Source organism: Hibiscus syriacus, unplaced genomic scaffold (assembly GCF_006381635.1).
Source record: "Hibiscus syriacus cultivar Baekdansim isolate YM2019G1 unplaced genomic scaffold, ASM638163v2 tig00112281_pilon, whole genome shotgun sequence".
Classification (NCBI taxonomy): Eukaryota; Viridiplantae; Streptophyta; class Magnoliopsida; order Malvales; family Malvaceae; genus Hibiscus; species Hibiscus syriacus.
Window position 1 is genome coordinate 1,912,888 of NW_024063292.1, and position 27,641 is coordinate 1,940,528.

At 32.5% G+C, this 27,641-nt stretch overlaps 1 pseudogene; it reads right to left on the minus strand.

Annotated features, from left to right (window-relative positions):
• LOC120177117 overlaps positions 1–27,641 on the minus strand; it is a 46,350-nt pseudogene that overhangs the window by 8,212 nt on the left and 10,497 nt on the right.

A 27,641-nucleotide genomic window follows, 5' to 3' on the forward strand; every position in this document is an offset into this window, starting at 1 on the left:
CTCTTTCTCTCTTCTCAAAACTACTAAACACTTCATACATCAGAAACAGGAACAGAGATCAGTATTACATACCCAACTTGTTCCTTCTAGCTGACAATAGAAAGAAGCTGCAGTGTAGCCAGCAATTCCAGATGTAAGGGCATACATGACCCCAAACACATGGTAAAATGAAAATTGTACTGGAAAACAACGCAAATAAGAAAGTCACCAGATTGCTCATGAATATAAGCAAAAAATAACTTAAATCGAAGGCCAATACTCACATGGTAAAGAGTTGGGTGCCAGAGCCAAGAGCTGCCAAATAAAGACTTATGCTTTGGGTACCTGAACGCATCACCATAAATGAATTCATATTTTTGGCTATGACTGATATTTTAGTGGATTAGTTGAAATAAAATCTCGCAAAAGTAACATCTTCTGTGTAAACTGATTTATTTAAAATAGCAAAATGATTATGTGTTTATTGTGATTCATGCATTTATTAATTGGCATAAAAGAAAGTTAATATTTGGTCAGATTACAAGAGACACTTGTGGTAATAACATGTGACATTATAATGTTTTTATTTTATTTTATGTGAGCCTTACATTAGTACAAAGATTAGCCTTTTGTTCAGTATAACTTATTGTCAATGTTTGATTACTACAATAAGAGTATTGTTTATTGTTAATATTATTGACCAAAGACTTGATATTGATGTAGTGTTTGATATCTTGTGATGGGAATTAGTCATTATTTTGAATTTATTATTTGCTTATGTGAGCTTGTTATTTATTTATTCATCTAGTTCTTTATTGTCATAGTTTCTGCTAATATCAATTTTATTCTCATGATTAATGAGACGAATTTCAAGTACTAGAAAAATTATTAGGATTTATGGTGTTCCATCATTCAACTAAAGAAGTGCTAAGAGGGGGTGAATTGGTTAAATAAATTTTGGGAGTACGAATAGAAAAGATAGGAAAATTGCATAACAATTTATAGTCGCTCAACTTCCTTAATGAAGTTTACATCCACTACCTTAGATCCACACTAAGGATTTCTAGCAAATTCACTATTTTCTTTTTTCTTTTTCTAAGCTTAAGAGTAGCCTTTTGCAACTCTCTAGTTTTTAATGGCTAAACTAGAACCATACTCCTTTTACCAAAGGATAAAAAGAATGTAAACAACAAACCTGTCACGCTCCAAAATCGAGGTTAATATTTTTATCTTCATAGTTTAGGATTTATATTGGCTTTAATTTCGATTTTGGAACTAAATTGAATAAGTGTTAGTTTTAAAGAATTTTCTGAAAATCTTAAGTTTAAGGGCTTGCTTGATAATTTAACCAACGAGATCTTAACAATTTCATATTCTCCCTATTATTGGATTTAATATTTGATTTTAAAAGAGTTTTAACTTATATTGGCATCTAATTATATTACTTGAACTATCTATTCTAAAATGGAATATTGGATAACGTTTTTTTTTTAATTTCTTAGTTTAATTGGAGTATATCATCTTATAAAACATTATTTATAATCCTAAACCTAAGATTCTGCCAACAAATCCCTCAAATTTTGTTGTTGTTCAATATTTTGATTTCTTGGAGCTTTCCCTTGCGCTTCTTCAGGCCTTTGGCCCTAAGTTTTAATCCATTCAAATTTTGAATCATCGGAGGCAAGAAAGATAATTGAATATGGCTTAGTGGTTATGGGTTTGGTTCATGTCAATTGAGTTTTGCAGTATTTGGTCGTAGTTAATCACAGGTTCAGTAAATCATTTAATTCGAATCGTTATATTAGTGCGTATCTTATCATGCTACAATCGTTTTAAATTATGTTTGTTAATTAAATATGATCGATGTCATAGGTTGTATTTGAATCGGTGTGTCTTTAACTGTTTCATTGTGATTTGTGTTCAGAATTGCATAATTTATTGATTGGTTATCAAATATATTTTTGAATTATCTGTGAGATGTTCGAACCGTTTATTTCTGAATTATCTGTGAGATGTTCGAACCGTTTATTTCTGAATTATTCATGAGATGTTCAAACATACTTCTAAATAACTATGGGAGATATGAACAATATGTTTCCTGAACTATTACTGTCTGAGCAATTTGTTTTATGAACTGTGACTGTCTGAACGATATTTTTTTACTATGACTGTTCGTATTTGTGAGTGCTTTTGAAAGTAATCTGAGTTTTATATCACATGTATGGTGTTGTCATGTAATTTTTATAAGCATGCCACTTGTCTAGTTTTATTGGTTGGGATGTGAAGGAGGAAGTTTAGTAGTCCACCGCTCCTGTTTTAGCAGTTTATTGCTCCTGGTGGTGTAACTATTATACAGTTCCCACAAATTGTTTTCTGTATTTTAGCGGTTACCACTCTTGTTTATGCCATTCATCGCATCATGTTTGGCATTCAGTTGATTACGGGTTTTGGGGAACTCGTCCTGTGAAGCTTAGTGGATGATTGGGTAGTTAGGAGCTTACTAGCTCGTGTCTGCATTCTGGGTTGTCTATGTTAATGAATCTGTTGTATATACTCGTTTGAATTTCTAAATATTTTGTTAGTCCGCACATTTTGACCGCACTGAGCTCTATAGCTTACTCCATTTATTTTCCCCTTTCAAATATTTCAGGACGCCAGGATCGGATCGACAACTTGGAGAACGGAATATTGATTTTTAATTTACTTTTTATTAAATTATTTTCTGTTAACATGATAAAAGTTGAATAAATTATTTGAAAACTTGATTTTATGACTACTAAAACTTTTTAATTGATTTTTGGATCACTCAGTGATCAATGTAATCTATGGGACTCGGTCGTAACGTATAGGTCGGGTCTAAGGGTTACAAAACCTCTCAAAGGAAGGTGCTTACACAATTAAGCTCACTGAAACACTCTATTTACAAGAGAAAACAAATACTAAAGAATGAAAGATTTTCTCTTGATGATCGATGCATGGATATGTGTTGAGTAACTTCTTCAAGTGTCCTCAACTTATTTTTTATATGTTATAATGAGTTTCTAGTTGTTTCTAGTCGTTCAGGACTTGAAAGCTGCAAAATAAAATTGCCTAGACCAGGGAGTATCGATACTCGGGCTTGGAGTATCAGTAACGCAGTAATAAAAACTAGTTGTATTTTGACCGTTAGGCTGGGAGTATCGATACTAGGGTTTACGATATCGATAAAGTAGTGTCGATAATCCTTTCACTATCGGTACCAAAAAAGCCTACTATAGAACACCTTTAAAAACAATAGGCAATATCTGTACTGTCACATGAGTATCTATACTTCTCTTGCCTCCGGTATCGATACTACTAGAACAATATCGGTACTTTTCATATCGTATTGATACTACAAGAACAATATCAGTACTGCTTTGCTAGAAAATTGTTCTTGTGTTCAAATTTATGTTTCATGGACTTTGATTTTTTTTTGAAAGCATTGAATAAATTCAATCAAGTCTAAAAATATTTTGCCCTAAATTTGTTATATCAAAATAGGTTCAACAATCTCCCCTTTTTGATATAACAAAACATTTGAAAAATGACTGGCAAAACTCCCCCTTAATATAACATTTAATGAAAAAGAAAGTATTTTGGAAAATATTTAAGCTCCCCTTTTCATTCTTGAAATTGAATTTTTCAAACATATACTTCTCCCATTTTTGTTATATAAAAAATAATTCAAACTTTTAAGTTCAAAGCAACAATGGATAATAAGTAGAAATTTTATCATAAAAATCATTTGAAAAATAAAAAATCTCACCCTTTACAAATGCATTAACAAAATTACTTTAAAAGCTTGACACTTAAAAAATGTTGAATTTCAACAAAGATAAACAAACATGTTAATAACACATGAAATTCAATAAATTTAAGTTTAGTCTACTTTACGAAATATTAACATGGGACATTAAAGTTCATATGCATAAATGTCAAAAATGGCACTTTGGGGGAAAAGTCGACTAATTGCAACGATGTGGTTTTTTAAATATTTTTGAAATGAAAAGTTTCGAGTCACCACTAAATCATGTTTAAAGTGCGACTAGAACACCAAAAAATCAGGTAATTTTAATAAAACATTTTATTTTATCAAAAATATCAAGTTTAAGTATACGAAAACTATAATCAGGTTCGGGAGTCGGTTACGCGTGGGGAAGTGTCAGCATCCCCATAGCGCCCAGAAATTTGTACCAATAATATTCACCTTAAAGCATTTAGGCGAAAGCTCAATTATTAACCCCAACAAACAAACATTGCCTTAAAGATTAAGAAATTGTGACATGGGGTTTTGAAAAAGGATGTCGATTTACTTCAGGAATTACCAGTGGTCACCCCAGATCATGACGCAGAGGATACACCATTAACTCATTGATAAATGAACATTGCATTGTTATTTCGAAATCGAAATACAATCATACAACCTTTCAAAGGCCTAATTATGCTGGGTGGGTTAATTAAGACTTTCCTAACTTAAAGTGTCAAATTATAAAAATTAAATAACTTAATGGACTAAACCTGAAAATGGAGTCTCTAATATTGATCCTAACTTATTTTAACTCATTATTTAATTGAATAATCGATTTAAACAATTGGGCATCTAAATGCGAAAGCCCAAATCACATTATTCCTAAATTAAAGGACTAGGGTGAAATTAAATAAAAAATGGAGGCACTAATTATTAACCTAATCAATTATGTTGAAAGAATATCTAATTTAAAAATTTAAGGACTAAATTGAAAGGAATCTAAAGTTGAGGCTCTAATTATTAACCTAATTAATTAACCAATTATGGAATCGAAAAATCGATTTGAATAATCAAGCATCTTAATGCGAAAGTCCAAATCGAATTATTTCCTAAATTTAAAGACTAAATGTGGGAAGTCTAAATCTAATATTAATCCTAAAAAAAACTTATAACTTTTAAACTCAAGGAAAATAAAGAACAACCATGCATTAGAAAAATTCACATTACACAAAGTTAATAAATTAATTACTTACAAATTCCACATTAATTATTGGACAAGAATTAATTTTAAGTCTACTTAACAAAATACTAATCTAAGGATCAAATTAAAACAAACAGAATAAGCCAAGGACCAATTTGAAACTAATTATTTCCCTGACGAACAGCCCCCTAAAGCGATCTTTATAGCTCTGGTGAACACTCAAACTGACTATGGTAAACCCTATATACCTCTTCTTTACTTTTAGTTTTGAAAATATGGGAAACACGCTCATATCGAGAAGGAAAACCCAGAAAAATACTTTGAAAATTATTGGTTTCTATTGATTTGTGAATGTTACCCGTTAGGGTTTTACAATTTTTACTTTGGGTTATATATCCCTTTTTTGTTACAGAGAATTACTCTAGTAAAATGAAGAAAAAATAACCAGCTTTCCTTTATTTCTTATCTCATGTGATGACTAGATGAGAACAGATTAATGACTGGGCGTACAGATGTGGATGAGTTACTGGCACAGTTGGCTCCTTCGGGAAGATTCTGGAAGGAAGACGGCGGTTGGCTTGGTGGTAATTGGGGTCGAAACCCTAATACCCTTTTGGAGTGATCTGGACCTTTGATGGGTCCTGATCTAAGGGTTCAACCTTGCCGGCGCAAAACCCTAGCACCTGTTTGCTGATTTGAACCTAGATCGTTGGATTGGTTCAGGTCCACAGTTCTGGTTTGGTGGCGACAGGGAATGATTAGAAACCCTAGAAAATATGTAATTGTGATTGTTGATCAATCCTGGATCTAACGGTGCAGCGACTGCGGCGCGAGATGTGGTTTGTATAACCCTAATTTCTAATGAATCTGCTCCGTCCAATACTTTTCATCTCACGGTCTATGCCTGGCGGCGCCCACAAAATGCTAAACCCTAACTTGAAACGTGCAGGCCTACACGTTTGATCTTTGTGGCTCATTGGGCTCGAAATGAAAATCTATTGGACTTGAACTTTAACCTGGACTGTAATGGACTTATTATGAAAATAAAAAAAATATATGAAATAATAATAATATCAATCAGAATAATAAAATAAAATAAAAATAATATATAATAAAAGAAAAGAAGAAGAAAAAAAACATAATACTAATATATGATACATACTAGTACTTACTATTATTATTATTTATAATCTATTATTGTTTTTTTAAAAACTATATATATAATATAACATTTTCAAAACTATATAATATAGTATGATATTTTTAAAACTATATATATAATATAATATTTTCAAAACTATATAATATAGTATGATATTTTTAAAACTACATAATATAATATTTTTAAAACTATATACATATAATGTACTATTTTTAAAACTACATAATATAATATTTTCAAAACTATATAATATAATATAATATTTTATAATGTACTGCTTTTAAATCTATATAATATAATAAATATTTAATATATGTAATACTGTGTACAAGGCAAATAATAAATCAAGGCAACCCGAACGAAAAAGGGTGTCTATACAAAAGCTTTTAAAAAGAATGTTATGCATTTTAAAAACTTGATATCAATTGTTAGATAGATATCATTTTCAATCAAAAACATATGCATAAACATTTAAATTGAAAGTCAAAAATAAAATTTTGTACAAACAAAACATTAAAAGTAAATTTTACCAAAAATCATTATGAAGAACTAAAAATTCAATAAAAATCATTAAAACTTTAAAATGTTCACCATAACACATTTTAACATACATGATAAAAAGTTATCATTTATGCTTAAAACTCATGCATGCATAATTCAAAATAGGCAACCAATATATAGAAACAAAAACATTAAGTCTAGAGGTTACCCATTCATTTCTTTGTGTGGCTAGAGCTTTTGAATTTCTTCACTTATGTCACCATTGCTCACACACACCTATAAGAGACATTTATTTAGATTTTGGTATCCAAATTGCTTTGGATCCTTGAATGTTAGTACAAAAGTCTCTTGTTTCTAAGTTTTAAAGGACAAGTATGTTCCATGTGACCATGGAAATGACAATGTAAGCATTTTGCCATTTTTAAACATGATGAATTGTTTGAGAAATTATTTCTTTATTTTTTTTGTTAAGCATTCAAGCTTAACTTTTAAATTAAGATTTTCTTTTTCAAAATCATTTTTCAAAATTTCATTTTGTTTTCAAAATTCATTTTTGATTTCAAATGAAAATCATTTTCAACTTTAAATTTTGAAATTAATTTCTCATATTCAAATTCCAAATACAATTCATCATAGACATCTTGTAACTCTTTAAATGAATAAGAATTTAAATCACAAGAGTTAGAAGTTACCATTGAATATTCTTCGATGGCCATGAGACATAGGTTGGCAACTTCATCTTTATCATTGGAGTATTCTTCATCACTCCAAACCGTCATAAATGTCTTCTTTTTGTTTGATCCCTTATTCTTTAATAGAGGACATTCATATTTGACATGTCCCGTTCTTTGGCACTCAAAGCACACCAGGGGATCATTCGTCTTACTTGGTTCATGCTTCACTTCCTTTCCTTTGGAAGACATGAATCTTGTGGATCTTTTGAAGAGTTTGGTCATCTAGTCATCTTCATCCACCTCTTCATTTGAGTCTTGATTACTTCATTGATGGATTTGAAGGCGATTCCCACATCTTTCTTTTTCTTGTTGTTCTCTTTTTCTTCTTCCATATTCTTTTGGAATTTCACCTCATGAGTGAGTAGAGAACCAATAATCTCATCAAGGGTGTACAACTCCAAGTCCTTGGCTTATTCAATGACGATTTCTTTTCCTTCCAAGAAATAGGCAATGAGGCAAACATCTTTCTCACTATTTAGTCATTGGGATAAACCTTCCCAAAATTCTTCAATTCGTTTAAGATTGAAGTGAACCGATCGTACATCATTTTTATGTCTTCATCGGGCTTCATCTTGAAGTTCTTGTAATTGAGAGTGAGAATGCCAATCTTGGACTTCTTCACTTGGCTTGTTCCTTCATGAGTCACTTCCAACTTATCCCAAATCTCCTTAGCATTAGAGTATGAAGACACTCCACTATATGCGTTTGGGCCAATAGCATAAAAGAGAATGTGCATGGCTTTGGAATTGAATTGGGCAAGCTTCTTATCTTTACTTGTATATTCCAATTGATTCCTTAGAGGAACGGGAGAACTATCGACAATGACATTCCAAACTGTAAGCTTGGTGGCTTGGATGAACATCATCCTATTCTTCCAATAGAAATCATTTGATCCATTGAAGTAGGAAGACCTATGGATGGAGTGAGAGTCCTCAAGGTAGTACGTGTGGGATGTGAATGTCATCTTCTCGGTAGTGTCGGGAATTGATAGAGAGCTTCAAAGATCTTTACAAGGTTGTTAAATTATCGATTTGTGACCCGCTCTGATACCGATTGTTAGGATTTATGATGCTCCATTAATCAATTGAAAAGTACCAAGAGGGGGTGGATTGTCCAAATAAATTTTAGGAATATGAAGAGAAAAGATAGGAAAAATTACACAATGATTTATAGTGGTTCAATTTTCTTAATAAAGTTTAATCTTCTACCTTAGCTCAACACTAAGGATTTCTAACAAATTCACTAATTTGTTCTTTATTTTTCTAGGCTCAAGAGTAACTTTTTACAATTCCCTAGTTTTTAATGGCTAAACTAAAACCAAACCCCTTTTACAAAAAGATAAAAAGAATGAAAACTTCTCTTGATGATCAATGCTTGGATAGGTGTTGTGTAACTTTCTTCAAGTGTCATCAACTTGTTTTTATATTTTTTTAATAAGTTTCTAGCCATTTCTAGTCGTTGGGAACTTAAAAGTTGCAAAATAGAACTTCCTAGATCATGGAGTATCGATACTCATGCTTGGAGTATCGATACCACACTAATAAAAACAATTTTTTTGAATGTTGGGCTAGGAGTATCAATATTAGGGTTTACGGTATCAATACTACTATACAAAGTAGTATTGATACTCTTTTGAGTATCGGTACCAAAAAAGCCTATTGTAATCTAAACAACCTTAAAAACAATAGCCAATATCGATACTACCACATGAGTATCGATACTTGTCTTGCCTTTGGTATCGATATTACTAGAACAATATTGGTGTTGTTCATGTGGTATCGATACTACCAGAACAATATCGATATTGTTCATGTGGTATCGATACTACAAGAACAATATCGGTATTGCTTTGCCAGAAAAATGTTCTTGTGTTCAAATTCATGTTTCATGGACTTTGAATTATTTTTTAAAGCATTGAATAAATTCAATCAAATACAAAAACATTTTGCCCTAAATTTGTTATATCAAAATAGGTTCAACAGAAATGCACTTACTATGGTTTTGGTTCTATGAACATAAACTTTGCGTCAAAGAAAGAATAATTTCCACCTCTCATGAGGATATCATCCTTAATTGGTATAAGAGATTTTGCTAGGTGAATTTTTTTTTTCAAATTACATGAGTCTAATGGTCATAAAGCACAATATTTTAGAAGCCTTTAGGGGCACATAATCTAAAAAGATTACTTAGGTCAATGGTTTGCTTGACGAATTTGAGAATTTTTTTTTTCAAAAACAATAAGATTTAAATGACATCATTTTTTATTTCTTTGATGTCTATAAAGTATAAGGGTAAAGGAAATGTGATGGAGTGAATTATGTGTTAGTTATAGATTATATTAGTTAGAGATCACAAAATAGTAGTTTGCTAGTTTTAGTGTTTTAAATTTTAAATTAACTTGTTAGAGTTATCTGTTGTAGAGTCCTATAGTAAGAATAATCTTTACTTTGTAAAAGGAGTGAAAAGAGAATAAAATTCTAAAGTCAGTTTAGTTTCTCTAAAACTCACATGGTATCAGTCTAGGATTATCGTTCCTATATCTCTTCGATGGCTCCATCCTCTTCCTCGAAAATTAATTCTAGCAGCGACAGTCTTCCTAGAAGCGATGTCCTTGCTGATTCTTCTACCTCTATAACAGTACACAAATTGTTGGGCCATAATTACCTTCAATGGTCCCAATCAGTGAAGATGTACATCACTTGGAGAGGCAAACTTGGCTACATCGCAGGCGGCATTACAAAACCTATTGAATCCGATCCTGGTTATGAAAATGGCTTCAAGAAAACAATTTGGTTATGTCCTAGTTAATCAATACAATGTCTCTTGGAATTGGCGAAATATTTTTACTCTATCACACTGCTCGTGAAATCTGGAGTGTTGTCAAAAAGACATATTCTAGTGCAAATAATATTTTTGAGTTATTTGGTATTGAAAGTAAAGTCTTTGACTTGAAGCAAGAATATCTTAGTGTTACTCACTATTATAACACGTTGAACAGGTATTAAAAACAAATCGATTTGTATGAAGCTCATGCGTGGACTTGGTGACCAATGTTGCCCCTCTACAAGACGATAAACCAAAATGTATTTTTCAGTTTATCAAGGGATTGCATAAGAGTTTGGATGTTGTTCGAGGTCGAATTCTCAGTACCAAACCTCTCACTTCCATTGGTGAGGTGTTTTCCGAGGTTCGTAGTGAAAAAAGTCGTCAGACACTAAGGATGATCGAATCTTCTCCAATAGAAGCTTTTGCTCTGCTCACACATTCTGCCACTTCCAGAAAACAAAAAAATGGTAAGTAGTGTTGTGATCATTATCGCTGGATGGGCCATCTAAAGGAGAATTGCTGGAAACTACATGGTCGACCTACTTATTGGAAACCTCAAAGCCAACGGCCAAAGCAGACTCTTTTTACCAATGTTGCGCAATAAGACCCACCTCTCAATTTCAATCAGCAATAGCTTGAAGAATTAAACGAGCTGATTTGACGAAATTTTTCTTGTGTTGACCAAACTCATGCAACCATGAATCCATCTGGTAGTGCTTTCTTCTTAACCAATACTTCTTTGTTTCCTTGGATTGTGGACTCGGGTGATATTGATCATATTAAAGGAAATCGAAACTTGTTCGTCGATTTCAAGCAACCTACGGTTCAACCATTTGTTAAGACTGTTGATGGCTCCTTTACAGCTGTGGAAGGCACTGGCACAGTGGTCGTGACCAAGAATAATGTGCTCCCATATGTTTTATATGTTCCTAAACTGCATTGCAACCTATTGTTTGTTAATAAATTGTACGCTGATTTGAATTGCCTCACTAATTTCAGTTCTCATGGCTGTGATTTGTAGGAAATGGACTCGGAAAGGGTGATTGGCAGTGTTGAACTGTGTAGTGGTCTATATATTCTTGAAGGTTGTTCTTATCCTTTATGACAAGCTCAATCAGATTGTGCTTCCACTTCTTCCTCTGTTTTTTCTCTTCCACTTTACCATCTTTAAATTCGAATAACATTATGCTATGGCATTTTTGCCTTGGTCACCCGAACTTTCATTTCATGCAAAAGTTGTTCCCTTCATTATTTATTAATAAAAAATAGCTTCTTTTACTTGTGATGTCTTCCAACTTGTAAAACATAAATGATCTTTTTCATCTTTAATTTATCAACCGTCCCAACCTTTCTCACTTATTCATACTGATATTTGGGGTCCCTCGCCTGTTCCTAACGTAGCAGGGGTTATATGGTTTGTGTTCTTCATTGATGATCAAACTCGAACAACTTGGACATATTTAATGAAAACCAAATTTGAAACTGAATGCATTTTTCAAACCTTTTATCATATGGTTTGAACCCAATTTGATAGCCCCATCAAAATCCTTAAGAGTGACAATGGCAGTGAGTTTTTTTACCAACACCTTGGGTTCCTTTCTTCATGAAAAAAGGCATTATTCACATTAGCTATTGTTTTGATACTTCCCAAAAAAAATGGGGTGGCAGAGAGGAAAAACAAGCACCTTCTAGAGGGTGCACTACGGAATTGATTATCAAGAAACTTTTGTACAAGTTACAAAACTCGACACCGTTCGCATATTGTTGTCTCTTGTAGCAAATTTAGATTGGCCACTTCATTATCTTGATGTTAAACACACTTTTCTCAATGGTACTTTGGAGGAGGAATTGTATATGCAAAAAAACCTAGCTTATATTCGACTTCTAATATGGGATAAGTTTGCAATACTGCCTAAAGCAATTGCCACGTGCTTGGTTCAAGAGGTTTACCAAAGATGTTTTACACTTCGATTGTCTTCAGTGTTAGGCTGATCACACTCTGTTTGTTAAAACCACTTTCTAAAACAAGAAGGTCGTTCTAATAGTCTTTGTTGATGATATAATCATCACTGGTGATGATTCTTTTGAAATTTTGAGGTTGAAGAATTTCTTGACAAAGAAATTTGAAAATAAGGACCTTGGTTCCTTAAGGTATTTCCTAGGTATGTAAGTGGCTTGAACTAGTAGTGGCATTGTGATAAATCAAAGGAAGTATGTTTTGGATTTGTTATCTGAAATTAGTATGATGGACTGCAAGCCTTTTAAGACACCCATGGAGAACAACCTAAATTTTAGAACTGATGGTGGTGATCTTCTAGTTGACAAGGGACACAATCAGTGATTAGTAGGTAAGATCATTTATTTATCTCTTACAAGGTCAGATATTGCTTTCTCGGTGAGCATCGTAAGCCAATTTATGAGTGACCGTAAGGAGGAACATCTAGAGGCAGTAATCAGGATCTTAAAATACTTAAAAATAACACTTGTTCATGGAATTTTCTTGTGAAAACTCAAGCATAAGGATTGAAGTCTTCACAGATGCAAGCTAGGCTGGTGAACTTACATCCATGAGGTCAACAATTGGGTATTGTGCTCGTGTTTGAGGCAATTTCGTGACATGGAGGAGTAAAAAACATATTGTTGTCTCAAGAAGTAGTGCAGAAGCTGAGTTTAGAGCCTTGGTATAAGGGCTTTGTAAAGGAATTTGGATACAATGATTGTTAGGAGAATTAGGGTTGAATCATGGCACTAGTTTTGACCTCAATTATGATAATCAATCAACAAGAAGTATTGCAAAGAATATGGTGCATTGTGATAGGACGAAGCATGTGGAGATAGATCGTCATTTCATTTTAGAGAAGGTTACAAATGAGACATCTAAACTTAACTACATTTATACTCCCCAACAACTAGTTGACATACTCACTAAGGCACTTCCAAGAACTAACTTTGATGAGCTTACATCCAACCTGGGGCTCTACAATGTATACTCCCCAGCTTAAGGGGGAGTGTTAGTTATATATTATATCAGTTAGAGATCCTTAAATAGTAAGCTATTAGTTTCAGTTTTTTAAATTTTAAAATAATTTATCAGAGTTATATGTTGCAGTGTCTTATAGGTCAGAATAGTCTTTACTTTGTAAAAGGAGCGAAAAGAAAATAAATTCTAAAGTCATTTTAGTTTCTCTAAAACTCACATTATGGATATATTTCATATTGTTTAAAAAATTAAGACACTTAATATTGTGTTTTTCTGAAGAATTACGTGTTCTTGTGATTTTAGTATCGCTTCTAATAGTGTTTAATCAACTAAAAGGGATAAATGAACTCTAAATGTGCTCATTTTTCATTCTGTGCAAGAGTAAGAAAGATTATAGCATAATAAGTTTGAAAGTGCTCATTTGAAAAATAGATATAAAGATAAGGGCAAAAATAAAATCAGAATATAGTTGTTAAAGGTCTAATTCGAAAGAAAAAACAATATGACACAAAAGATTGTTATCTTTTGTAATAAGTTAGGACATACGAGGAGAAATTGAATTCTAAAATAGAAATGAACGATTTTTTGTTATATTGGGTGATCCAAGGGTTATAAGTTTTATGATATCATAATTAGGAATATTTTTAAGATGACATCTATAACATTACTTTTTAGGATGTTGAGTTTCGAGGGAGAAATAAGATTTAAGGAATTATTTTTAAGGGGGAATTGAATTATGACTAAATTTTCTATTATCACTTTTGATGATATCCATGTGTCCATACATGTTGTTAATCAAGAAGTGATTCTAGAATCTCAGCAAGGTTATTTTAAACAACTCTCCATTTAAGATGAGAAATTGTTACGGAAGAACAAACTCAGTAACCTCAAAGAACAAATATCACTAGGAAGATCCCCGAGATGAGAGAAATATTATTTTAGATTATTATGTTTCTACAAAAAAATAAGGATAATAGTAGAATGATGGAAGATAATCTAATCAACTTCGACATGTCATAAAAGTTATGACTCTCGAAAATGGATTAATGTCATGTAAGAAGAGTATAAGTTTTATACAAGATAATAAAGTTTGATGATTTATCCCATTACCTGAAGGTGCAAAGTTGATTGGTTATAAATGTATATTTATAATCAAGATGGATGCAAATGGTGATGTTGACAAGTATAAGACATGTGTTGTATATAAAAGATATACTCAGAAAATAGACATCAATTTTGTAGAGACTTTCTCTTTGGTTTCATTGAAAGACTCTTTCAGGATAATTATGATAATTGTTGTTCATATTTAATCTTGAGTTATACAAGTTGGATTTCAAAATTATGTTTCTCAATGGTAACATTGATGAGATGTTTCATACGGTGCAATTAGAAAATTTTGTCTAATGATAAAAAATTAATGACATGCAAATTAGGAAAATCCATTTTGAGTTTAAGTACGAGTCTCATAAATATATAAAAAATTTCATCAAGTGATTATCTCGTTTAGTTTTTAGATAAATTTGATTGACAATTGTATATACATAAGGTGTGGGAGTAAATCAAATAATACCCCTTATTTCTAAAGGAAATAAGTTTAGTCTTGATTGATGCCCTAAGAATTATTTTGAAACTAAGGAAATATCAAAGTTCTTATGCTTCAAAAAAAATAAATAATTTAATGTATACTTGGATTTATATGCATTTAGACATAGCGTATGGTTTTAGGATATTAAACAGTTATTTGAGGAATTTGGGTTTGGATCATTTGATAGATGTCAAATTGATTCATACAATATATTTAAGAATAAAAAATGGTACATGCTCACATATTGGAGGTTTAGTATATAACACCCATCCCCGTGTACACTTCCGTACACGATATACATATGTCACATTACTTTTAAAATAGTTCTTTTTTGAAAATCCCGAAAATAATATTTTTTCTTTATTTCTTTTTGAAAACATAACATTTTAATATAAGACAGAACATTGATTGCAAACTGTTATAAGTTATACTTAATTAAAATTAAAAACATTTAAATATTGTGATTATGCCACGAAGTTTTCCCAAAATAAACTAGATTGTCTTGGTGGTACGGATAAGTCCACCTAAGTTGACGATCACCACAGCTACAAAAGGCACAACTTACTCAGTTAATCTTTGCTTTTACCTACACGTGAGAAACAACACACATTAAGCAATTACTTAATGAAATATAACATAGTAAAGAACATTAAAAGATACATAAGTATCTCATAGTTATTTGACTTCAAACTAAGTTATAACATCCATAGGAATTAGTGAAGTCCTTCTTATCATAACCACACCTTGGTCATTTTATCCTCATAACCAATTTTAGTATGTCCAACATACTTCTTGTTAGTTCATTAACTTCAATTTTTGTCTCTTTTCACGTATTAACACATCCATTTATTCATTTAAATTATGGCATCCTTCATTCCTTAATTCATCCTTTCAGCATTTAATTATGACATCCTTTCATGCCTTATGCATCCTTTCATGCATTTTAATTATGGCATCCTTACATGCCTTAATGCATCATTTCATGCATTTTAATTATGGCATCCTTTCATGTCATAATACATCCTTTCATGCATTTTAATTATGGCATTCTTTCATGGCTTAATACATCCTTTCATGCATTTTAATTATGGCATCTTTTCATGCCTTAATGCATCCTTTCATGCATTTTAATTATGATATCCCTTCATGCCTTACTGCATCCTTTCATGCATTTTAATTATGGCATCCTTTCATGCCTTAATACATCCTTTCATGCATTTAACTATGGCATCCTTTCATGCCTTAATGCATCATTTCATGCTTTTTTTACATACTCTAAAACTCATTTATAATATTCTTTCCATTATAAAGATATAATAATCACCATTATATATATATATATATTTAAGAATACTAAATTGAATATTCATCATATCGCATACTTATATTAAAGTACTCACCTGATAGTCCTCGCTAATAAAGTGTAGAGACTTCTGACTAATCAACACTTTATCTTTATCCTTTTTCTTGCTAGATTCAGGAGCTTGGTTCTGATCTACACATATCCATTAAGTACACATAACAAACCAATGTTAGTATACTCCTTAACTTTGTACTTTAAGAATATTTAAAATATCATTATCTCAATTTCTATATCAATTTTAACCTAATTGGTCGTTCCAAGCTTAATAGTATCGATACTACTACCCTGGTACCGATACTTCTATACTATGGTACCGATACCCCTTCGGTATTGATACGAATTTTAAATTTGATGTTCTTGGTATCGATACCTTATCATGGTATCGATACTATCCTACTATGGTACCGATACCCCCTTATAGTATCGATACTGATTTTGGGATTCGATATTGCCTATCGATACCCTTACCATGGTATCGATACTACCTCATAGATATCGATACTGATTGAATTAGTATCGATAATACACTACTAATTCATCCTATTTTAGCCTATAGTATCGGTATTGTTCTATTAGTACGATACCCTTGCCCAAATTTCCAGTTTTCAGCTCGATTATTTTAAATGGGGTCAAATTTACTTGTATTTACACCATACAATAATCTAACTCTCTTTAACTATCCATGCTAACATTCCTTCATTTTAGTCCTTAAAACATCTAGTATCCCTAAAGATCATTGGATTCCAAGAATCACACCAAAATTTCTAACTTGTTTATAAACTCAACCAATGCTTCTAATCTCATATTTACTACTTTGACAAGTCAAAACTACTAATAATCATCAATAAACACCAATTTACTAACATATGATTTGAAAACCCATTTTCTAAAATCTCCATTATTTCCACCGTTTCATAGTTTAATCTCAATTAATCCTTCCTTAAGCTTCTATCATACTTAAATCTTCAATAACCAACCTAAAATGAAGGATAAATCATCAAATTGAAATCTCACCTTTAGCTAGGATTGAAGGCTTCTTACGTGAAAGATGAAGAAGAATAAGAGAGTGTTGACTTTTTTTCCTTTTCTCCTTATTTCTCTACTTAATATACCATAAAATGAATTTTAAATTCATTTATTACAAATACCCAAAATGCCCTTTTAATCCTTCATCACTACAATTTAGTCTAACTACTATTCCCAACTCATTCTCATCTTATCAATTAATCAATTTAGCCCTCCAAGTTTTAATTCCATTTAATTTAATCATTTACCTATTATTTGGGTAGTACAATTCTTTCCTCTTTTAGAAAATTCATCTTCGAATTTAAAAGAAATATCTGACATGAAGAGGTGTGGAAACTATTTTCTCATATCTTCATCCTTCCAAGTATCTTCCCCATCCTTATGATTCTGCCAAAGCACTTTAACCAATGGAACCCTTTTGTTACGTAATTCTTTAGTTTCCTTAGCCAAATTTGCATTGGTTCCTCCTCATAAGTTAAATCTGGTCGGATCACCATTTCTTCTGGCCTGATAACATGAGACGAATCCGATCTGTGCCTTCTAATCATCGATTCATGGAAAACATTGTGGATCTTGTCTATATCTGGAGGCAAAGCTAATTGATAAGCTACGGGTCCAACCCGTTTCAATATCTCATACGGTCCAATAAACCTCAGGCTCAATTTTCCTTTCTGTCCAAAACGTAATACCTTCTTCCATGGTGATACTTTCAAAAATACTTTGTCTCCGTCTTTCATCAAATCCGGGCGATCAAGTCTTGATCTTTCAGTTCAACCAATTTAATGGTGTTCTGTATTTTCTCCCATACAGAGCTTCATACGGGGCTATCTTAATACTTGATTGATAACTATTAATATATGCGAATTCAACTAAAGGAAATATTATCCCTATATCCTTTAAACTCGATCACGCATGCCCTTAGCATATCTTTCAATATCTAGATAATTCTATCTGATTGTCCATCTGTCTGCGGATAAAAAGTTGTACTGAAGTTCAATTGAGTACCCAATGAATCATGCAAAGACTTCCAAAATCTAAAAGAAATCTTGGGTCTCGATCGGACACTATTGATATTAGCACTCCATGCAGTCTAACTATCTCCTTTATATACAACTCTATAAACTTATTCATCGAGTAATCTACTCGAACTGGGATAAAATGAGTCATCTTGGTCAATCGGTCTACTATTACCCATATCGAGTCCTTTTTACCCGATGACAAAGATAGCTCGAAACGAAATCCATTGTAACCCGCTCCCATTTCCACTCAGGAGTGGTTATTGGCTGAAGTAACCCGATGTCACTTGATGTTCAGCTTTCACTTGCTGACACATCATACATTTAACAACGAACTCGTTACAACTCTTTTCATGTCAGGCCACCAGTAACGACTCTTCAAGTCTTGTTACAGCTCTGAAGTAACGACTCATACAGAATATCATTCCTCAAATCATCATCATCGGGAATACAAAGTCTTCCCTTATAGTATAGACATCCATCCACTCTTATTTCGAAGTCTTTGATTTCATTCTTTTCGACCTGTGCCATTCTTGTCAAGCATTTCTCATCTTGATTTTGTAGCTCTTTAATCCGATCAAAAAACATCGACTTTAACTTAAGCTCAACAATTAAAACATCATCATCATTTAATGACATATGTGCATCCAAGACCTGTAAGATACAAAAATCTTCTGGCTTAATGCATCTGCTATAACATTCGTCTTTCCCGAATGATAATCGATAATTAGATCGTAATCCTTTAGAAGATCAATCCATCTTCTTTGCCTCAAGTTCAATTCTTTGAGTCAATAAATACTTTACTTGTGATTTGTATAAATATGGCACTACTCACCATACAGATAATGACACTAGATTTTCAGTGCAAACACAACTGCCGCCAATTAAATCGTGCGTTATATAATTTTCTCATGGTTTTTACACTATCTTGAAGCATAACCTACAACCTTTTCATCTTGCATCAGCACACACCCAGTCTATTTTGGGATGCTCACTAAACATGACATAGTCTTTTCTTAACTCCGGTTATACAAGTATAGGGGCCTCTGTTACTATTCTCTTGAGCCTTTCAAAGTTTTCTGACATTTCTCCGTTCAGAAAAATGGCATATCATTTCGTAACAATTTAGTTAGCGGCAAACTAACATCAAGAAGTTCTTCACAAACCGTCTATAATAACCAGCAAGTCCTAAGAAAATCTGAACCTCAAAAATATTTTTTGGAGGTTGCCAATCTACTATAGCTTGAATCTTTCTTGGATCTACTCTTATGCCTTCGGTAGAGGCTATATGACCCAGGAAATAACTTCGGGTAACCAAAATTCGCACTTTGTCAATTTGGCATACAACTTCTTCTCGCGAAGTGTCTGAAGAACTACTCGAAGATGAGCATCATGCTCTCCTCTTGACTTGGAATATACTAAGATATCATATATAAATATCACCATAAATTGGTCCAGATATGGTTAGAATACTCGGTTCATCAAATCCATGAATGTCGCTGGTGCATTAGTCAAACCAATGGCATCACTACAAATTTATAGTGCCCATACCGAGTCTGGAAAGTTGTCTTTGAGATATAATCTTCTTTAATCTTTAATTGATGATACCCCGACCTTAGATCTATCTTAGAAAACATCGCTACTCCTTTCAATTGATTGAACAAATCATCAATCCTCGAAAGAGGATACTTGTTCTTTATTGTGACATTATTTAACTGACGGTAATCAACATAATCGCATAGACCCGTCCTATTTTTTACAAACAACACCAGTGCTCCCCAAGGAGAAACTTGGGTCTTACAAACCCCTTATCGAGTAGTTCTTGCAGTTGGACTTTTAATTCCCTCAATTCAGTCGGAGCCATTCTATATGGAGCCATCGAAATAGGTCTGGTACCCGGGTAAATCTCAATCCTGAACTCTACCTCATGATTTGGAGGCAATCCTGGTAACTCATCGGGAAAAACGTCCAGAAATTCTCTAACAGTGGGAATATCATTTACTTTAACTTTCGGAACTCGAGTGTCTATCACATTGGCGAAAAGCTATACATCCTTTTAACATCATCTTTGGCAGTCATGGCTGATATCACATTTGATGGTAATTTCATTATGTCACCGATCACTATGATTTCTGAATCTTTGGCATCATTTAAAAACAAGCGTTTCTTTCTACAATCAACCCATCCATAATGTGAAGACAACCAATCCATGCCCAGAATAATTTCAAATTCATCAAATGGCAACTCCATCAAGTTTGTCGGAAATATAATCTCTTGGATCTTTATAAGGCATTTTCTACATATTGTAGTAAATCTTGCACTGTGATCCATGGGGTTTACCGCTATCATCTCACTCACAATTGGTTCTAAAGGGATCCCCCTAATTTTAGCCAATTTGGTAATAATATGAGTGTGTAGAACTAGGATCAACTAAAACCAATATAGGCTCATTAAAAAGATAAAAAATATATGTTAATTTCAGGGTCATCCAGATCCTCATTAGTCTTAATATTGTAAATTCTAGCGACTCCCCGAGTCTCTTGTCTCTGTACTGAATTCGTTTGTCCCTAGGTCTACCCTTTCATCTTCTTTTAATTGAGGCTGCTACTGATCTTTTAGATTTCTTAGGACAGTTTCGAGCGAAGTGACCAGACTCGCCACATTGGAAACAAGCTCCACTGAGTAGTCTGCATGCTCCACTGTGCAACTTACCACATGTCTGACATGGAATTCTCTTTCCTGTTGTTCTACCCAGCTCACAGTAAAAGACTGAGATTGTCTATTTTTCTGTGAAGCTTCTTTAAAACTATCTCTATCTGAAAATCTGGAACTCGAACCCTTGCCTCTTTTAACATGATGGGGAGTGGAAGGCATTCCCACTCTTTTCCCTGTCTGAACACTTTGCTCTACAACTAACGTCTCCTCTTGAGCTCTTTCAATAGCTTTAGCTCTGTTTATGACTTCTTGTAGACTCGACAAGTTCAAGGCCCATCATCTCTTTCAGCTTAGGCCTCTATGAACCAATCACGTCTTGCATTGTCATTTGGAACGACTTCAATAACAAAACGTAACTTATTGTACTCAGCCTCGAATTCATGTATAGCTCGATCACCTTGCTTTAGATTAAGAAACTTAGCAACATTTCCCTTTTGAATTATTCCCCCACGTACTTGTTCTTGATTTTCTCCAGGAAAAATTGCCAAGTCACTTGCTCCGGTGGTGCATACATCGTAGTATTTGCCTACCATACTCGAGCTGATCCTCTAAGTAAAGAGACAGATCCTCCCAACTTTTCTGTATCCATCCATTGAAGACTCTCAAGCATTAATAGAACATCATTCAACCACAAGTCAGCCTCCATGAGATCCTCCATCTCTTCTCCATGAAACTTTGGAGCTCCCAAGCTCTTTAGCTCCTTTGGGATTAACATTCTCGGTGTCAGAGGAGCAGGGGGAGGTTGAAACCGAGTCAGTATGATGTCAAGGGCTTGCATAAAAGTTCCAAAATCAGGCACCTGAATCCCTTGAGGTGTAGGTGCACTAGTATTTTCAGAGGGGATAGGTTGTTCACTATTTGCCTTATGCTCTCACTATCAGTTCATTCTTGCATCTCATGTCCCCCAGTTCTTCGTGAATTCAAAGATTCTGACATCTATAATAACATACAAAATAATAACATTTCGATTAGTAAGGAGTGTCATCAATTTTGCTAAAATGACACCATACTAGTAACATTGACAATATATAGCATGTAATCCCTTTTTTACTTTAAAATTAATACTGGTTTTGGCCAAGGGATCAGCTAAACCTATAGCACTGATACCAATAAATGTAACACCCATCCCCGTATACCCTCCCGTACACGAGATATAGATGTCACATTACTTTTAAAATAGTTCTTTTGAAAATCCCGAAAATATTTTTTCTCTTTGTTTTTTTAAACATAACATTTTAGTATAAGACAAAACATTGATTGCAAACTGTTATAAGTTCTACTTAATTAAAATTAAAAACATTTAAATATTGTGATTACATGCGAATGAAGTTTTTCCAAAATAAACTAGAATTTCTTAGTGTTACGGATAAGTCCACCATAGTTGATGATCACCACAGCTACAAAAGGCACTCCTTACTCAGTTAATCTTGCTTTTACCTACGCATGAGAAACAACACGTTAAGCAACTACTTAGTGAGATATAACATAGTAAAGAACATTAAAGATACATAGTATCTCATAGTTATTTGATTTCAAACTAAGTTATACATCATAGAAATTATGAAGTCCTTCTTATCATAACCACACCTTGGTCATTTTATCCTCATAACCAATTTTAGTATGTCCAACATACTTCTCTAGTTAAACTTCAATTTTTGTCTCTTTCCACGTATTAATACATCCATATACATTTAAATTATGGCATCCTTTCATGCCTTAATGCATCATTTCATGCATTTTAATTATGGCATCCTTTCATGCCTTAATGCATCCTTTCATGAATTTTATTATGGCATCCTTTCATGCCTTAATACATCCTTTCATGTATTTTAATTGTGGCATACTTCATGCCTTAATACATCATTTCATGCATTTTTAATTATGTCATCCTTTCATGCCTTAATACATCCTTTCATGCATTTTAATTATGGCATCCCTTCATTCCTTAATGCATCCTTTCATGCATTTTAATTATGGCATCCCTTCATGCCTTAATGATCATTTCATGCATTTTATTATGGCATCCTTTCATGCCTTAATAAATCCTTTCATGCCTTAATACATCCTTTAATGCCTTAATGCATCATTTCATGCATTTTAATTATGGGATCCTTTCATGCCTTAATGCATCCTTTCATGCATTTTAATGGCATCCTTTCATGCCTTAATGCATCCTTCATGCATTTTAATTATGGCATCATTTCATGCATTTTTACATACTTTAAAACTCATTTATAATATTCTTTCCATACATATGAAGATATCATAATCACCATTATAAACATATATATATATATATATATATATTATTTAAGCATACTAAATTGAATATTCATCATATCACATACTTATATTAAAGTACTCACCTGATAGTCCTCGCTAATAAGTATAGAGACTTCTGACTAATCGACAACTTTATCTTTATCCCTTTTCTTGCTAGATTCAAAACTTGGTTCCGATCTACACAATTATCCATTAAGTACACCTAACATACCATTATCTCAATTTCTATATCAATTTTAACCTAATTGGTCGTTCTAAGCTTAATAGTATCAATCTACTACCCTGGTACCAATAATTATATTATGGTACTGATACCCCCTTCTAGTATCGATACCAATTTTAAATTCGATGTTTCCTGGTATCGATACCCTTATCATGGTATCATACTATCCTACTATGGTACCGATACCCGCTTACAATATCGATACTGATTTTAGATTCGATGTTGTCTGGTATCGATACCCTTACATGGTATCGATACTACCTCGTAGGTATCGATACTGATTGAATCAGTATCGATACTACACTACTATTCATCCCATTTTAACCTATAGTATCGATACTGTTCTATCAGTACCAATACCCTTGCCCAGATTTTCCAGTTTTTTAACCCATTATTCATAAATGGGATAAATTTACTTGTATTTACACCATACAATACTATCCAACTCTCTTTAACTATCCATGCTAACATTCCTTCATTTTAGTACTTAAACATCTGTACCCCTCAAGATCATTAGATTCCAAAATCACACCAAAATTTCTAACTTGTTTTTTAAACTCAACCAATGCTTCTAATCTCTTATTTACTACTTTGACAAGTCAAAACTACTAATAATCATCAATAAACACCAATATACTAGCATATGATTTCAAAACCTATTTTATAAAATCTCCATTATTTCCACCATTCTTAGTTTATATCATTTAATCCTTCCTTAATCTTCTATTATACTCCAATCTTCAATAACCAACCTAAATAAAATGATACCATCAATTGAAATCTCACCTTTAGCTAGGGTTGAAGGCTTCTTACGTGAAAGATGAATAAGAAGAGATTGCTGACTTTCTTTTCTTTTTTCCTTTTCTCCTTATTTCTCTACTTAATATACCATATAAATTAATTTTAAATTCATTTTATTCTAAATACCCAAAAATGCCCTTTTTAATCTTCATCACTACAATTTAGTCTAATTACTATTCCCAACTCATTCTCATCTTTATCAATTAATCATTTAGTCTTCCAAGTTTTTAATTCCCTTCAATTTAATCACTTACCTATTATTTGGGTATTACATAGTAAGTAAGAGATCATCATGTTTATGGACTCCGACTTATTGGAATATGAATGCAAAATTTTGTCGCATAAACTGCTAATTATGGATCGATAAGAAATACCACTTAGATTATTATGTGACAACCAGTGCATTCCCTTATCCATATATAATAGAAACATCTTAAGTCTAAACACATAGGCATTATGGTTTTTGTTGTTAAAGAAAATTCAAAGTGATTATGTTCATAGCATATTATACAAACCATTATTATGTGCTTACTAATGAACTATCACCCTAGGTATTTCATGAGCACACTACTCATATGGGTCTAATATTATTTAAGGATATTTAGTTTTAGTAGGAGATTGTAATTTTAATGTTCGTTTGTTATAACACAATTTAGTTACTTTAGTTAGGGATGTTTATGATAAAGTTATTTTCTATAGAAAGAAAGTTTACTTTGGTTTATCCACACTCTGATTTTGGTAAAATTTGATCTCACAAATGTTTAAAGAGGATCAATTTAAAATAGACCTGTATGGTTCACATTGCATGTAATTCATGCTACGCTGCATGATTGATCTATGTCATTTGACTATGTTTGTATATGTGACCATTGATGGTTCTAATCATGATTGATGGTAAATGTATCTTTAATCCTATATGGATATAATTGATGGACAAGATTGTTATAGAATATCTATTGCATGATAACAATTTTGAACTCATAAGATTATACAATTATTACTAAACATATGTTGCCCAGTAGGAGATTGTTGGATTAAATATATAGTATTGACACATTATAATGTATATTATTATCAAAGTGACAAATTATGTTATAAGTCATAAATTAAAGTGTCATGAAAATAAAAATGTAAATGCTATTAAGTTTTATTTATATTTAATAAGAAACAAAATTATAAATAAATACATAAATGATTCGTAAATTAACTATAAAGGAGTTGTGGTCCTCAAGAAATAAATAATTTCGTACTTTTCTTAAATTGTCAAAGATTTACGTTCATAAGAATTATATCTTCTTAAAATATCACAACCAAAGAAGATTTAAAATTTCAACTTATTAATTAATTCAAGTATGCTTTCGTGTTATTTTTTATTCTTCTTAATTTGATATGATTAAATCCTGATTAATTTTTCATATGTATGATTTGATTCTAACAGTATCATTCTGTTATTGACTTACAGAATGATATAATTATGTAAAGCTAAATTCAATCATAATTGATAAAGTTAAAGTTCAATAACGTAAACGACCGTGGAAAAATTTAATGCTATCTGAAGTGGTTTTCCTTGAAAAGAAATGAAACTGTACATCTTACATTCAAATGCCAATCATTTCAACAATGGACAAGTGTCCATTTTTCAAAAAATATTAATTTTTTATTTTTCTAGTTTTCAATTCTATCAACCAATGCATGAAAGAAAACACGTTATTGTCAACCAGGCTGACAATATATATATTATATTAAACCTATCTTTTATTAAAATAATCTTTCCAACTTATGAAACAAAGCATAAGAAGAGCAATCCATTAATATTATCAGGCTGACGAGACAGCTTTTTTTGTTCATGCCTAATGACTCATGTCCAAGTGATTTGTTGGATTCCTCTAGCATTATCCGTAAGAAAACTTTACTCTACTAGATTCATACTAATCTGGAGAGAACAAATTTGTAAGGAACAAAACAAGAAAATGCTTTAGTTTTTAGTCAGTATAATGAGAAAAAAAAATACAAGTTTCTATTAGTTGTGGTAATCTGTAGGTTTAGAAGATCCATATTTCATTAAGACTTTGCAATAGTCATACAATACCTATCCCAGCAACATTTGCACTTTCTGTGCTGCTTTGAAGCAGTGCACAATGTCCCAATCAGCTCCCTCTGTGATATGAAAATAGCCACCGACAATTATAGTGAAATCTCTCCATAAAACTATACCTCGCTTCCTATTATTGCGCAAAATAATAAGCATTACCTCTTTTGACAGGCAAACATTGTGACTTCCTTTACTCGCACTTAATAGAGTGGTAATGTGACGAACAAAGAACAGATGCATGGAAGCCAATAGTCCCAAGCATGAGGAAGAAGCCATAGCAACACAAGCCATGTACCCAAAGAAGAATGAGGTTTGCATGAAGCCTGACTGTCCGATCGTGCATTGTAGTAATACAAACAGTAGGCATATATGAACAATCCAGTTGACCCGCCACAAAGGAAGGACCTAACATATCAATGAGAAAGTTAAGACACTGATTGATGTGGCGTGCCTGAGATGCTATATTAATGACAGTGGTCATCAAATAATTCATACTAATAATTTACAAACGAGATCCATGAGTGACCAGAAATTGATAACTTGGTTCTGTGATATTATTTTGAACATGCGAGAATCTTGCACAAATAGTGAAATACTTGTCGAAATGAGTTCAGATTCCAGAAACAAACTCCTACAAACCTTTGAAGCATGAGATAATCATGCAGACAATTTTTCCATATCGAAGTGGTTGCCACATATTTTAAAAATAACATTGTGATTCATACACACGCAACGTTGTCAGTGAGCAAGGTATATAGTTTGTTTGGTAACTTATTCTAGGGTCAGGCATATCAGTTACAAGTTATGCAACATCATGCCTGCTCTATCTTGAAAGGGAATATTAAAATCAGGTATAGGATAAGCACAAAGATTTATTTTCAAGTCCATTACCTCAATCTCCCAGGCTCTATCCCATTCTCTCAATCCATTACTGACTGAAGTTATGTCAGTTATTTCAGTATTTAAATTGTGAACTGAACCGACCGACAAATCAACCTATATATTATTTCAAATATATGATAAATGTATTATATAATTAATAATTTAAATTACCCGAACTCAACCCAAAACCCAATTAGTTCAGTTAACTGACCAAACCGACTGAAGTTATGTTGCTTCGGTTTCTTTTAGATTATAGTCGGTTAAGTCAGTTTAAAAAAATGGACCGAACCAGCCGTTTAAACCGTTTACTCACCCCTAATCTACAAATGGATAAGAAAAGGACAATTGTGAAAAGGATATCAACAATTGAGCAATATATCACAATAATTATGCAAACTATAGCTGAAAATCAAATACCACATGCACCAACAATCAAACAAATAGTACTCAAGCTCATCAGAAGACATATGAGAATTTTAAAATATTCTTCAAGTAACCATGCA